Genomic DNA, 13,574 nt, shown 5'->3' with positions numbered 1-13,574 from the left:
GACCAGAACAAACTTTAAATTTTTCGGGACTCACTCTACTCCCACAAAGTGGATTTTATGAAGGGGAGGGGTGGGGGAGAGGATGGTACAATGATCAGGCTAAGGAAGAATAACACTGAGGCATTTGAAAGTCATTTTTCTGCTGTTTTTGAGTCATTTTTACTGGATCACTTTAAATCATCAAATTATTATTTATCACTGAATTGAATTTACAGCTTCAACAATTAAAATATTACATTACTCTAACCCCTGCACCGAGTCTAATATGTCTGGTAGGGGAGACAGGGGGATAGCATTTTCTAATTTTGTTAAAGTTGTAGACTTTTATTATATATTCAATTTAATCAAGTTCAAGCAACACTTAATGATGTCAGACTTTATATATAGCGCTGTGCTAGCCTATGGGCAACCCAAATGTAACCAAACCCCTGCCTGCAAGAGGACATAAACTGAAGTACCAGGTAAATTTACTTAGCAGATGGTAAAATAATCCATTCTGGTAAGATACGGCTCAATTTTTCATCCTAACAATGCACTGCTATAACAGGAGTCAGCGGGAAAATTAGATTTTAAAATTTTATAATAATCCACCTTTATAATATAAGTCAGCAGACAAAAAAATGGATTAAACAAATTTTTTTAAAAAATTGAAAATGGCTGGCATCTCAACATATTTCTTTGAACACACAGGAAAGGGAATACTACTTAGGCTCTTGTCTTCAAAAAGAAAGGCTAAGAAGTTTTTTCAAACTAGTTCTAATTTCTTAATTCCTAGGATGTCTCACAAATATTAGATACAAAGTCCACCTCCCACCCCCAAAATAATTTGAGTCCCTGTCATATAGAGTTATGATCAATTCTTTATACATTAGGAGGAAAGTGGCACAAACAACTTTGAAAATGGATTAAGAGATTTTTTCCCCCCCAATTATTAGAACAACCATACTTTGGCATGGATGTAAATACGAATGCTTTGAGAAAGACAAATGTTGCTAACTGTGGCACTACAAGGGTTTTCCACAATCTGGATGCAACCTACTTCCCTAGCCTCATTTTCTGCCTAACTGACCACACACTCCAGTTACCTAATTTTTCAGGCCTCTCTGCCTTTGCTCCACTGCCAAGAATGCTTTTCTTCCTCTTCTCAACCCATCAAAATTATACTGCTCTACAGGACCCAGCTCAAATGCCCTCAGTGCTGCCCTTCCTCCCACCACTCTCCTCTATATCCTGCTGCGCTATGTCTCCTGTGAGTTTTTTAACCTGACTGCTCCACTAGACTGAGACTTATTAGGGTAAAACCTTATCTTTAAATATTCTTCAGCACTGAGTAGAGTGTTTGGCACACAGGTGATGAATGACTCTTTTGAGTAAAAAAAAAAAAAAAAATGCTAAGTAGACTTTTATTGGCTGAGGCTAAGGAATACAGAAAATAACTCTTCAGAAAATTCCATTTGAAGAAATCTAGCATTCTTTTTGAAAGTTCTTATTTAATATTTTTGTATTGAGTATTCAGTAGTAGGAGGAAGGCATTAAATCATAGCACTACTTTTCTAGCAAGTACTTTGTTTAAGGATATATAGCTCGTGAGTAAGAAAGCTGGCACTGAAACCAGTCTTTCTAACTCAAAAACCAATGTTCTTAACAACTATATTATCAGAAACTAAAAGACAAAAAGTAACATAAAAATATTCAAACTATTTGACATTTAGGGCAAATCATTTATTTAAAATTTTTATTACCTCTCCCAATCATTATCTTTGTATGTGTATGACTTTTTACATTTTTGTCATAATGCAATTTTTCTTCTATCACTTAACACTATTTCATTCACAATTTTTCTTTGAATTCACATAGGCCACATCTGTCATTTCACTATGACGTTCTACTTAATAGATTCATCATCACTGACTTAGCCTCTTGCTAAAAAGCTATCATGGTTAAATGTAAAAAAAATTGAAAAAGAATTCACCGAATTTCTTAGGCAAACAAAATCCTATCCTGGTCAGACATATGGTTTCTTTGATTCTAGATGTGAAAAAGATATATTTTTTAGCTAGTCTCCATTCAGCAGCAACATAACAAAGAAGAAAATGAGATGTAAGTTTCTCTGCAACTGTAAAGTACTGAAGAAAGTTTTACTCTGAGAAATAAAGTGAAAAAATAAGCAAATTTCTTCTAAGCAGTGAGAACTTTTTTAGTTTTCTCAATTTATAAGGAAGAACAAAGTAATTCTCACTATCCAGACTGATAAAAGGTAGGTGAACAATGATTTCTTTGCATTTTCAGGTTGCAATACCTTTAAGGTATTTCATTACTATAATATATAAACAAGGAGACCAAGAGATCAGAAGACAAGCTGATTGCCAAACAAGGCGCTGAGACAGATCATGGGGATATACACATAGCCCTAGATAACTGGTCTTCCGATAGAGCTTAGTTATCACGGAGACGGTTTTGTTCTTTGGAGTTAGTCTATTCATGCTGTTTTGCTAAGCACCAATTATTTTCTAAAGATTTAATTCTAGGGTGGGAAGTATTCTCCTATCAAGAGCCACTGAGTCTAAGGGGAACAAAGGCCCCACACTAATAAGAACTATAGTTCTTTAGAATCATAGCACAACAATTTTGAGAACCTGAAAGACCCTTGAAAATTATGTAACATTTACTAATTCTTAGAAACATTATTACATTGACCAATTTGCTTTTAAAATGAAATAGGATCATAACTATTAATAAGTATAAGAAATACTAAAGAATATACTTCAGTTTACATTATGATCAACTAATAAGAAGCAACTGAGGAGAACAGAAAGGGGTGAGCTGGAGGTGTGCCTAAAAGAAAAGTGTGAGGGAAGGAAAAAAGAAATAATATTAGGTTTTTTTCCTTTTCTTTTTTTCCTCAAAATAACAGAAAGTGACAGAGGGAAAGATATAGAAAAGAGTTCAGGAGGGAAAAAGATTAAGAGGGCCTGAGAAAAATAAGAGATGAATAAAGAAACAAAGGCAAGAAGAAATTCAGTTAAATGCAATAAGGACTTCTATTTTCATCTTTGCATTCAGGTTCTTAGCATATAGCTTAGCACACAGCGGACACTCAATAAATGTTTACCAATAAAAACTGAAGAAGATAAAAGTGTTGAGAAGGTCAACGAATATGCTATTTAAAAAAAAAAATCATATCCTTTAGTTCACAAGGCAATGGAGTCAAAATAAGCAAATTAATCTTATTTCTTCTGTGAGTTTAACCAGGTTAATTAACCTCTTGGTTACAGGTTCTTGGTCTAAAAAATAAACTGTTTGAACTAGATGATCTTTAGGGTCTCTTTCTTATTCTCTGCAGAAATGGTGACCAAATACAAATAAATGAAATCAAAGGAAGTTTCTTAGTTTAAATGCTGCTTGGACAAAATCGGTGGTCAGCAGATGCAATTTATGTATTTATGTACAAAAAAGGTGAAGCAGACCTTTTATTGTTCATATCATACAAGTGGTCCTTCAAAAAAACATCTGAATAGATCTCAATCTCTCAGAAGAGCAATATTAGGAAAGTATTTATAAGCATTTATGCTCTAGTTTTTTTTCTGGCTAGGTGTAATCTTACTTAAATGAGCAGCATCTCTTACTCCATGGAGTTCTGTATAGTATGAATGATAAATAATATTGGGACAATACACAAAATAATAAAGATACTGCTAAGGAAGAAAAAGATGACTATTTTTTCCATTTTACAAAGTAACAGGAGTCTCTTCAACAGATAGTATGTTTTTTTTTTTTTTAAAGGAGAGAATCTTACTAGGAGAACAAGCAGTTATTCCTCCACTTTTTATTGGTAATTAAGAAAGTCATGAACTAATAAAGCAAAATAAAAAAGGAAAAAACATTAAAAGAAAATGTGGTTTCATGAAAGGGGAGCTGAAATGGAGAAGACCTCTTGTGCAAAAATTTTTAAAACTGCACAGTGGTAATTAAAGGTAGTAAAAGAATTATGGGCTAAAGCACCATGAAAACAGGACAAGTTAATATCATTTAGAGAGTACTATAAAAGAACACAAAAGAATCATCTGTCAGAACCACTTCAAGTTTGAACCCATTCGGCAATTTTGTCTTTTTTTTAATTTTTATTTTACGCCTAAAATATGTCCTTTATATCATCATCTCATCATCATTCAGCATATTTCAGAGTCAGAGACTAGAAGAAACGTTCCCTGCAGGTCAGGGTTATGATGACGGGCAAAACACTAGCAAGCTTGCACTGCAGTTGTCTGAACCACACCCAGTCTGCAGTTAAATATAGAATTTAGTTTCTGGAACTATTGGTTTTTTTAACCTTCACAGTCTAAGTATTCACTGAAAAAATTAAAAGTAAAAAGGAGAAAGGAAAGAGACTGAAACCCAAATCCAAGTACTAATAAACTGTCCTGGGAAGAATTCCAAAATGCAGAAAATACCAAGAGAATTAAATTACAGAAACCTCAAGCAACATTCTAGAAACACACTTTACAAACCGATTTGTCTCTTCTGTGCTGATCCCCTCAGAAAGTACAACATACTCCATAAAATGCATTTGTGCACTAGACTCATGTCTCTAATTCAGACTCGTATTCGGACTATGTAACTAACAGGTCAGGTTAACAGCAGTGATACCAAATTTAGGGCTATGATTTAATTTGGGTTTGTTTTAATATTGTGGTTGTGAAGCTATTTTTTTTTTTTTTCGTAAAAAAGCACTTTTATCCCAAGAAACTATTTTTAGATGCTTAAATTTGGAGAGAAGAAACACTCGCAAGCTGAAATTTTTAATACTGGCTCTTTGTCTGCTGGGAGAGGCAAAAGGGGAGAATATTTTGGGTTAATTTTTTAAAGCTGTTTTAGAGATTGACAAAGGTTAAAACAACAACAACAAAAATGTTTTCCTTATAATTTCAGAGGGTTCTGGGCTTTAGTAGTGTTTCTGTTTTATACTGCTCATTGAAGATGAACATGAAAAGAATCTAAGACGAACAAAAAACATATTACGGTGTACTATTGCATAAAAAAAATAAAACATGCAATGGTTTTCATTACAAACACACACACACACACACACACACACACACACACACACACACACACACGTGTATTGTGTTTTTTGCTTTCAATTTCCTGAAAATCTAGAAACAGACTTATCAATTGAGCTACTCTGATGAAAAATAACAGCAATAAATAAACTATATACAGAAATCGGGCTCCAAAAGCTGGTACTCTCACATTCATTCCTGTCTCTAGTCAAAGCTGTTTCGAAGTTGTTGCTTCTCTTTCTACCTTGCTTAACTGGACTGAAAACCTGTATAAGAAGATTTGAAGGTTTCTTTTATCTTTCTGCCTCGAGACCACAATAGGTGCGATAGCCAGGCCTCACTCTTCTGTGTCCCAGTCATAAATCCTAACACTCCAGAGACTCACCAGTTTCTAAAACTAAAAGAATATTCAGCCCAAATTGCTGACAGGTGAAAACTAAAAGAACACATCAGAAGCCCTCCTCCTAGGCCATAAAGCCTCCAAAATTTACGACTTTACACTCAAGACTTTTTGGGCCTACTAGGTTCATCATCCCTTCACTCCGTGCACTGAAAAATGTATCTATTCTCTCTAATCCTAGCACTTTGCCTCATACCCAGTAAGTACTTTGTTGTTTGAACAATGGGACAGTTAGGTTTGATTAATAAAAATCGCATTTGAGTAATATTATATACACATGCAGATATTTCAGACATATGATAGAGACAATTTTTTCCTCTTGTGAATATGTAAACCTCTTGAGGTAAACCCAGCTCTGTGCTAGCACACAGCAGATGCTCTATAAGTAAATGAGTGAATGACTCAATATTAGTCAACTATCTAAATCTATTTTATCCATTAAAATCTAGTCAGGTCCTCTTTAAACAATAACAACAAAAATCTTTTTAATTATGGAAAATTTCAAACCTTCAAAGTATATTAAAAAAAACCCATGAACCCCTATGTACCTATTATCCAGCTTCAACAATTATGAATCATTTGGCTTTCTTGTTTCATCTTTCCCCTGCTACAATCTCCATATGCTCTAAAACAAAGAGATTATAACACATGTTAATCTAGTGGCATCAGACTTCAGGGTTAATGAAGGCCAAGTCCATATATTAAAAACAATCAACATACATCCAAATAAAAAGAACACTCCTCTTAGTAAATAAGCAGAACTCAAATCTATGGTTAGCACTGTCTAAAGGTCTACATGTGGCCGGGCCACTTATTAGGTTTGTGGCCCTGGGAATTTATTCAACCTCTGAAAGCCTTGATTGCCTCATTAGAAAAAGGAGAAATCAGGACTGTAGTAAGGATAAATATATGTGAAGCTCCTAACAGTGCAGTGACTAAATGCTTCTTTTTAAAAATAGTTTTATTGAGATATAATTCACATACCAAAAATTTCACCCATTTAAAGTGTACAATTCAATAGATTTTAATATATTCAGAGTTGTGTGAGAATCACCACAATCAATTTTGGAAATTCTCATCACCACAAAAAGAAACCCAACACTCCTTAACCTTCACCCTCCACACAAAATACCTCTATCCTCCAGCCCTAGGCAACCACATATCTACTTTCTGTCTCTACGGATTTGCCTATTCTGGATATTTCACATAAATGGAATCATATAATATTGTCCTTTGTGACAATAAATGTTCTTGAAACTGGATATTTTAAAAATCAAATACACGGTATGGATAATTCAATGAGGTCAGAGAAGTGGAAAAGGCCAAAAAAGGGAATATGTAAATAAAATGAGTATCCACTGTAAGCCAGGCACTAAGACACATGTTAGGGAATATTGTTGAAGTGCTCTGGGGATGGTCAGAGGCAGGAACAGAGTGTGTGTGTGTTGCATGCTAGCAGGTACAGGGAGTTTGTGGAATTCTTCTCTGAATGCTTCGCTTTCCTCATTTAAAGAGGAAGAAACGTTATCATGAAAATGAGGATGAGGAGTATGCAGAAAGAACAAAGTGTAAAATAATCGTTTAGGGGAGTGGGAAAGAATGAAGCGGAAAGGTAGAGTATGATTGTCCAGCAGAATTAAAGACCCACTTGAGGTTCATGGTCATGAATTTAAAATGAGATCAGTCAGCAGGGTTTTAAGTTTTCCTTCAGCCGTATTTAGCTGCAAAAATGCAGAAAGAGAATAAGAAAAAATTCAGAAACATAAGAGTTGGATTTAACGTATGATTTATTCATTCATACTCATGGCTTTAACTAGATCTTATATATTGATGACTCTTAAATCTCCATTTCTAGTGCCACTGAAATCTCTTAACAGAAATCTTGAGGTAATTTCATAGTCAAAGCTCTAAGTGGAAGGAACTTAGATGAAAAAAAAAAAAACATTTGTTCAACACTGGTTATGAGGAAGGCATTCTACTATGTGATTCGTATATATTATCTCACATAATTCTCATAACTCTTCTCATAATAACCATCTTCATTTAATAGAAAATCGAAATTCCTAAAGATTAACATAAGGGGAAGCTCAGACTAAATGCTAAGTCTGTATGACTGTAAAGCCCATTCACTTTTTACTGTATCATAATACTTAACTCTTCTTTTAGTAAATATCCCAATTAGGGTTTAGATATGTTGAATAATTTGCCCAAAGTCAACCTATTTTCTAGTAATACAGATACTGTCTCTCAGATAAATAATCTTTGGCCATCACCATTGCTAAGGTCTCCTTTACACTTCCTGCTCTGTCATCTCTATGTTCAATCTATAGCTAGGTTAGGTGGGTTTTTTTCTTCAAATTTTTTCTGATAGCTATTATCTTCTATTCCTTTTCTCTCCCTTTGCTTTGACATTATAGTCTGGACACTCAACACTCATACATAGATTACTCTAACAGCCTCCTAGCTAGCTTCAATCTACCCTCCTCCTTCTCTAATCCATTTGCGTATAGGCTAGTCACTTCTTTTCTCTGAGGCTCTTAAAAATAAACTGTAAATAATAAAATGTCTATAGTATAGAATTGTGAAGATTAAATAAGCAACTATATGAAATAATTATCAATAAGATCAATAATTATATACAAACTATACAATTATACTCAAACATAAACTATTACTGCCTTAAGATAGGGCAGACTGTACAACTTATATTTATTTTACATTTATTTCCTTTGACTCTAAGCATCTGGCATGTACTCAAATACACATCTGATTGGCTGATTTCTTGCCCATCTTCCATAGTCCCACTAATACTATCCAATAGACCAATCTAATCAGATATAACCTCCTTTATGATGAAGACTGGATACCAAAGCCGTGGTATAATTAAAGATGGTACTTAATTATAGCTTGCATAGTATGACTAAGCCCTGAATAATCAAGGTAGAAATGCTTCTGATGAAAAGCCCTGTGTTCTGCCATAAAGAACTTCCTGATAATCTCCTAACATTATAATATCATTTCTGATTCTCTAACTGGTGAACTCCTATCTATCACTCATTAGAATGCAGCCAAAACGTCATCACTTTGGTAAAGTCTTCATGACTCTTTCCTCTGCTTGTCTGAGTCTCCTGACCCCATAAACTTATTACCCATCTTCAGAATAGCATTTATTCCTCAGTTCTGTAACAGCTTATATGCTAGTGCTGCATCCCACCCAAGGGGTAACTTAAGAGTTGAGAAAAAGTTATTTATATAAAGAAGAATTCCAGCTGACTAATGCAAAATAAAACAAAAAATTGGAATATAATCATTTTGTAACCCCTTAGGAAAATATCATCAATGGATGACATAAAAGTCCCCAAGGTGCTCTTAACATGCAGCACAGGTTAAGAATCACTGCCCTGAAACTATTGGTAGATGGTGACCTTTCTAATAAATGGATCAGGATGACAGCACTGAATCCACTAATTAATCTTATAGTTACTAAAAATGGGACAACCAGACATTATGTGCCTCCTTACACAATGTTATTAATAGGAAGAACAAAGCACCAGTCATGTACCAAAAGAACTGAACTAGAATCTAATCAAGACTCTAGATCTAGCTACCAGTCTACAGATAATATGAGGTCATGTTAAGAGACACTATGAGGATGTAAGCGGCCAGATCTAAAATGTGGGAAATTCAATAGGACAAAATCCTTAGTCTCTTCAACAAATAAACAGCATGAAAAAAGTTGGTGTGTATAAGGAACCATTACAAAGTAAGATATTCAAGAGATATATCCACCAAATGCAGTGTGTAAAAATACATGCTTGATGAACAAGTGAATGAACAAATGAATGAATGAATGAATGAATGATAATTAGAGAAAAAAGATCAATCATAAAAAATGAGTTGTTAAATCTTATATTCTCAAAAGCAGGGCTAGATGTGGAAAAGGATGTACAAATATACTAATTTTGATATGTGAATTAACAAAATATTTACCTGTTTCTGTCACAGTCACTTAGAAAACTTTCTAAAATATTTCAGTGGATTTAATATTTGGTTTTTAGTTTATATTTGTATTTACCTTAAGATTTTGAGTAAAGAGGAAAACAAAAACAAATCATTACAAGGCAAATATAACCATTATTTTTTCTACTGGGGATGAGATACAGTTGTTCCATATCAGAGCTATCCAATAAAATTTTCTGTGATGACAGAAATGTTCCATATCTGCGCTGTCTAAAACTATAGTCAGTAGCCATATATGACTACTAGGCACTTGAAATGCGGCTAGTCTAAGGAACTGAATTATAAATTTTATTTAATTTTAAATAACCTAAATTTAAATAGAGCATACCGTATGAGACGGCACAGTTCTAGACAACTACAGCTCTCCTTTTTACTTGTAACATTTTCTCCTTTCCTTTTACCTAATTAACTCTCACCATATAGCCTATTATAAGATCTCCTAGCACCATTTACCTTTCATACACATATTACAGTTGAAATGTTACCATGATTTGTGTGATTGTTTGATTAATGTCTGTCTCTCCAACCTGACTGAAAACTCAGGAACTATTTATGTTCACCAGTGTATTGCTGGAGGCTACTTCAATGACACTCAAATATCTGATAAGTAAATATTATTAGATAACATTGTGTAGTTTAGTTTTTGTGATATATGAAGACTTTTCATCTCATAGTTCCACGTGATATGACCCAAAAATTAGACCTTTCTTTAACACATGTACAATATATATACAAAAAGAGAGAACTGTACCATGAACCCCCAAGTAAATATCACCAAGCTATAGAAATCATAAATTTATTGATACTACTCTTGTTTTATTCATACCCTGGCCCCTGCCTTTCCATCTTGTGTTATTTTGAAGTGAATCTCCTATGTCATGTCATTTTATATATAATATTATTACACATTTTGATACATATTTCTAAAAGACAAAAACTCTTATTTTTATAAATAGAGCATCATTTACATATAAGCAATCATTATCATATCTAAAACAAAAACCATCATTTATATAGTTGGTGTTCAAATTTCCTCAATTGGCTAATAAGATTTTTTTTTAACACTTGAAGAAACTGAGTTATTATTCTTAGGGTCTCTTACATTATTTTGTTGACTTGAACCCCATAGCACTGTTTAACAGACTTTGTTTCATATTTCCTATGAACCTGCAGCTGGATCTCAAGGCTTGACTTGATTCAGTTTCAATTTTGTTGGAAAGAACACTCTGTTTGTGGTGCTGTGCACGTCCTCCAAGAGGTACATAATGCCTGGTCGTCTGACTTTCTGAGATGTCAGCAGCTAATGATCATTGTCAGATTATTTCATTAGGATTTGCAAAATAATAATATTATAATTATGTTATTCCTTTTTCACTTATTAGCTGGAATCCATCTGAGAAAAACTTTTTGAATCAGAGATAAAGTTCATATGTGAAAGGCAGGTTAAATGCTCAGTTCTTTCCTTTTACCACTTTCAAATATTTAGTTGGTTCTCTAAAATTCTCTAAGTGTGACCAATAAATTTTTTTAGTATCATTATTATACATGGATTCTTAATAAGTTTAATGTACTTCAATCTACTACAATTGGTCTTATTACTAATATTCAAATTGCCCCCTTCTTTGGATAGTGGGAGATTCTTCAAGTTAGCTCCTGAGCCTTTTTGATATCACTCACTTATCTGGAATAGCCTCATCATGTATATTTCCTGCCCCAGGCCTGGAAACAGACATTTCTTCAAGGGGTGCTAATGGTACTTATGAACACAACCTGGACCCCAGGCATGCTAATTTCTACTAGGTCGACCATTGTCGATAGATCTTTTGAGTAGGCAGAGGTCCTCTCCTTCCTCTTTTTACAAGAGAAAATATAATGGATTCATATCATTATTTATAATTCAAATTTGAGACTACAGGATTTTCTCATCAAAATTATAGCTGGCTTTGTAGCAGAAATTAACAAACTGTTCCTAAAATTCATATGGAAATGCAAGGGACCCAAAATAGCTAAAATAATCTTAAAAAAAAAAAAGCGGGGGGGGAGTCATACTTCTGCATTTCAAAGTATATTATAATGTGACAGTAATCATGACAGTGTGGTATGCCATAAGAATAGACATACAGATCAATAGAATAGAATTGAGAGTCCAGAAATGCACCCTTACATTTATAGTCAATTGATTTTTGACCCGGGTGTCAAAACTAATCAATGGGAAAAGAACAGTTTTTTCCAACAGTGCTGAATATTCACTATTTTGAATATGCAAAATAATGATGTTGGGTCCTAACTATAAGAGTTAAAGTATAAAACTCTTAGAAAAAATATAGGAATAAATCGTAGTGACTTTGATTTAGGCAAAGCCTTCTTAGATAACACAATAAAGGCACAAACAAGAGACAAAAAAATAAATTGTACATCATCAAAATTAAAAACTTGCATGTTCTAAAGGTCATCAAATATTTGAAAAGACTACCGACAGAATGGGAGAAAATATTTGCAAACCATTTATCTGTTAAGGGACTCATACCTAGAATACATAAAAAAATCTTACAATATAAAAATGGTCAAAGGATCTGACTAAACATTTCTCCAAAGATGATATACACACAAATAGCCAAAAAACATTTGAAAAGACGTTCAACATCATTAGTCAGTAAAATGCAAATCAAATGAGATTCTACAAAAACAGTGAGATTCTACCTCACATACGCAAGGAGAGCTATAACCAATAAGAGAGATAATGACAAGCGTTGGTAAGAAACTGAATCGATCATGCTGGGTGGAATGCAAAATGGTGCATTTGTTTTGGAAAATAGTCCGGTAGTTCTTTAAAAGTTTGAACACAGAGTTACTATGACCCAGCAATTGCACCAGGACACAAAGTTTGTTCATGGTAACATTATTCGTGATAGCTAAAAAGTCCCAAAGTCCATCAACTGATCAATAAATAAAATATGGCATATCCATATAATGAAATATTTTGCAGTAAAAAGGAATGAAATACTGATATATGCTATAACATGGATGGACCCTGAAAACATTATGCTAAATAAAAGTGAGTCACAAAAGGCCACATATTGTATGATTCCATTCATATGAAATTTACAGAACATGCAAATCTATATAGAAAAAGTAGATTGATAGTTACATAGAGTTAGAGAGGGATGGGGGAGAAAAGGAGTGACTGCTAAAGGGCATAAGGGATTTTTAGGGATAAAGAGAATGTCCTAAAATTGGGGTGATGGTTGCACAACTGTAAATATACTAAAAAAGCACTGTATTGCACATTTTAAATAGGTGAATTGTATCTCAATAAGGCTGTTATTAAAAGAATTTGAGATGAATTTCTACTTTACACATACACAAGATTATAGTGTTTTACTTAAATCTTTTGCTTTTATATCTGTATCTCTTTCATATTGAAAACCTTGGTTCCTAATAACATTAATATTATTACTTATTTTATCTATATCTGCATCCTTATCCATACAAAATAGTACCTGAGTAACAATATTAATATTACCAAAATTAGTAAAATCTGTGTAAGGTTTTTTTGTTGTTCTTTTTATTCCTAAGCTGTATCTCACCAGGGAAGCATGGTCTAAATACTGTGTTGTACTTATCTGATATAGTTCCTGAGAGTTTAAGTCATCAGCTTATATAGAGTTTTTTTGTTTTCATTTTAGTTATTTTTTAGGTATCCCCTTTCCCCCACATTTCAATTTAATTTTATTTTATAATAACGTAAAATAGTTACATGATTACAATGTCAAAACAAGGTATATTCAGAGAAGTCTAGTTTCTATCTTCATCTTCTCCAATCTGTTTTTTCTCTTTTCTCCTATTGGCAATCATTTTATTTATTTTATCGTTTATTCTATTATTTAAATCACAGTATAAGCAAATGCATAAATACATAATTGATAGCCTACTGTATACAACTGACACTGCCTTTTTTTTAAACATCATACTCTGAAGATCACCAAAAATGCAAAAAAAAAAAGCCTTTTGAAGTATTTAATAGCAACAATGCAGAAGGTCACAGTATTATTTTTATTCCGTGAAAAGAAAACTTCATTCTTTTTTTCAGCTGC

At 33.3% G+C, this 13,574-nt stretch overlaps 1 protein-coding gene across 1 annotated transcript in view; it reads right to left on the bottom strand.

Annotated features, from left to right (window-relative positions):
- Positions 1-13,574, bottom strand: part of HMBOX1 (homeobox containing 1) — a 153,414-nt gene that overhangs the window by 27,282 nt on the left and 112,558 nt on the right. The window lies entirely within an intron of this gene.

This window comes from Pteropus vampyrus, unplaced genomic scaffold (assembly GCF_000151845.1).
Source record: "Pteropus vampyrus isolate Shadow unplaced genomic scaffold, Pvam_2.0 Scaffold229, whole genome shotgun sequence".
Taxonomy (NCBI): domain Eukaryota; kingdom Metazoa; phylum Chordata; class Mammalia; order Chiroptera; family Pteropodidae; genus Pteropus; species Pteropus vampyrus.
The sequence above is the reverse complement of the archived record's forward strand: the minus strand, read 5'-3'. Positions and strand labels throughout refer to the sequence as shown.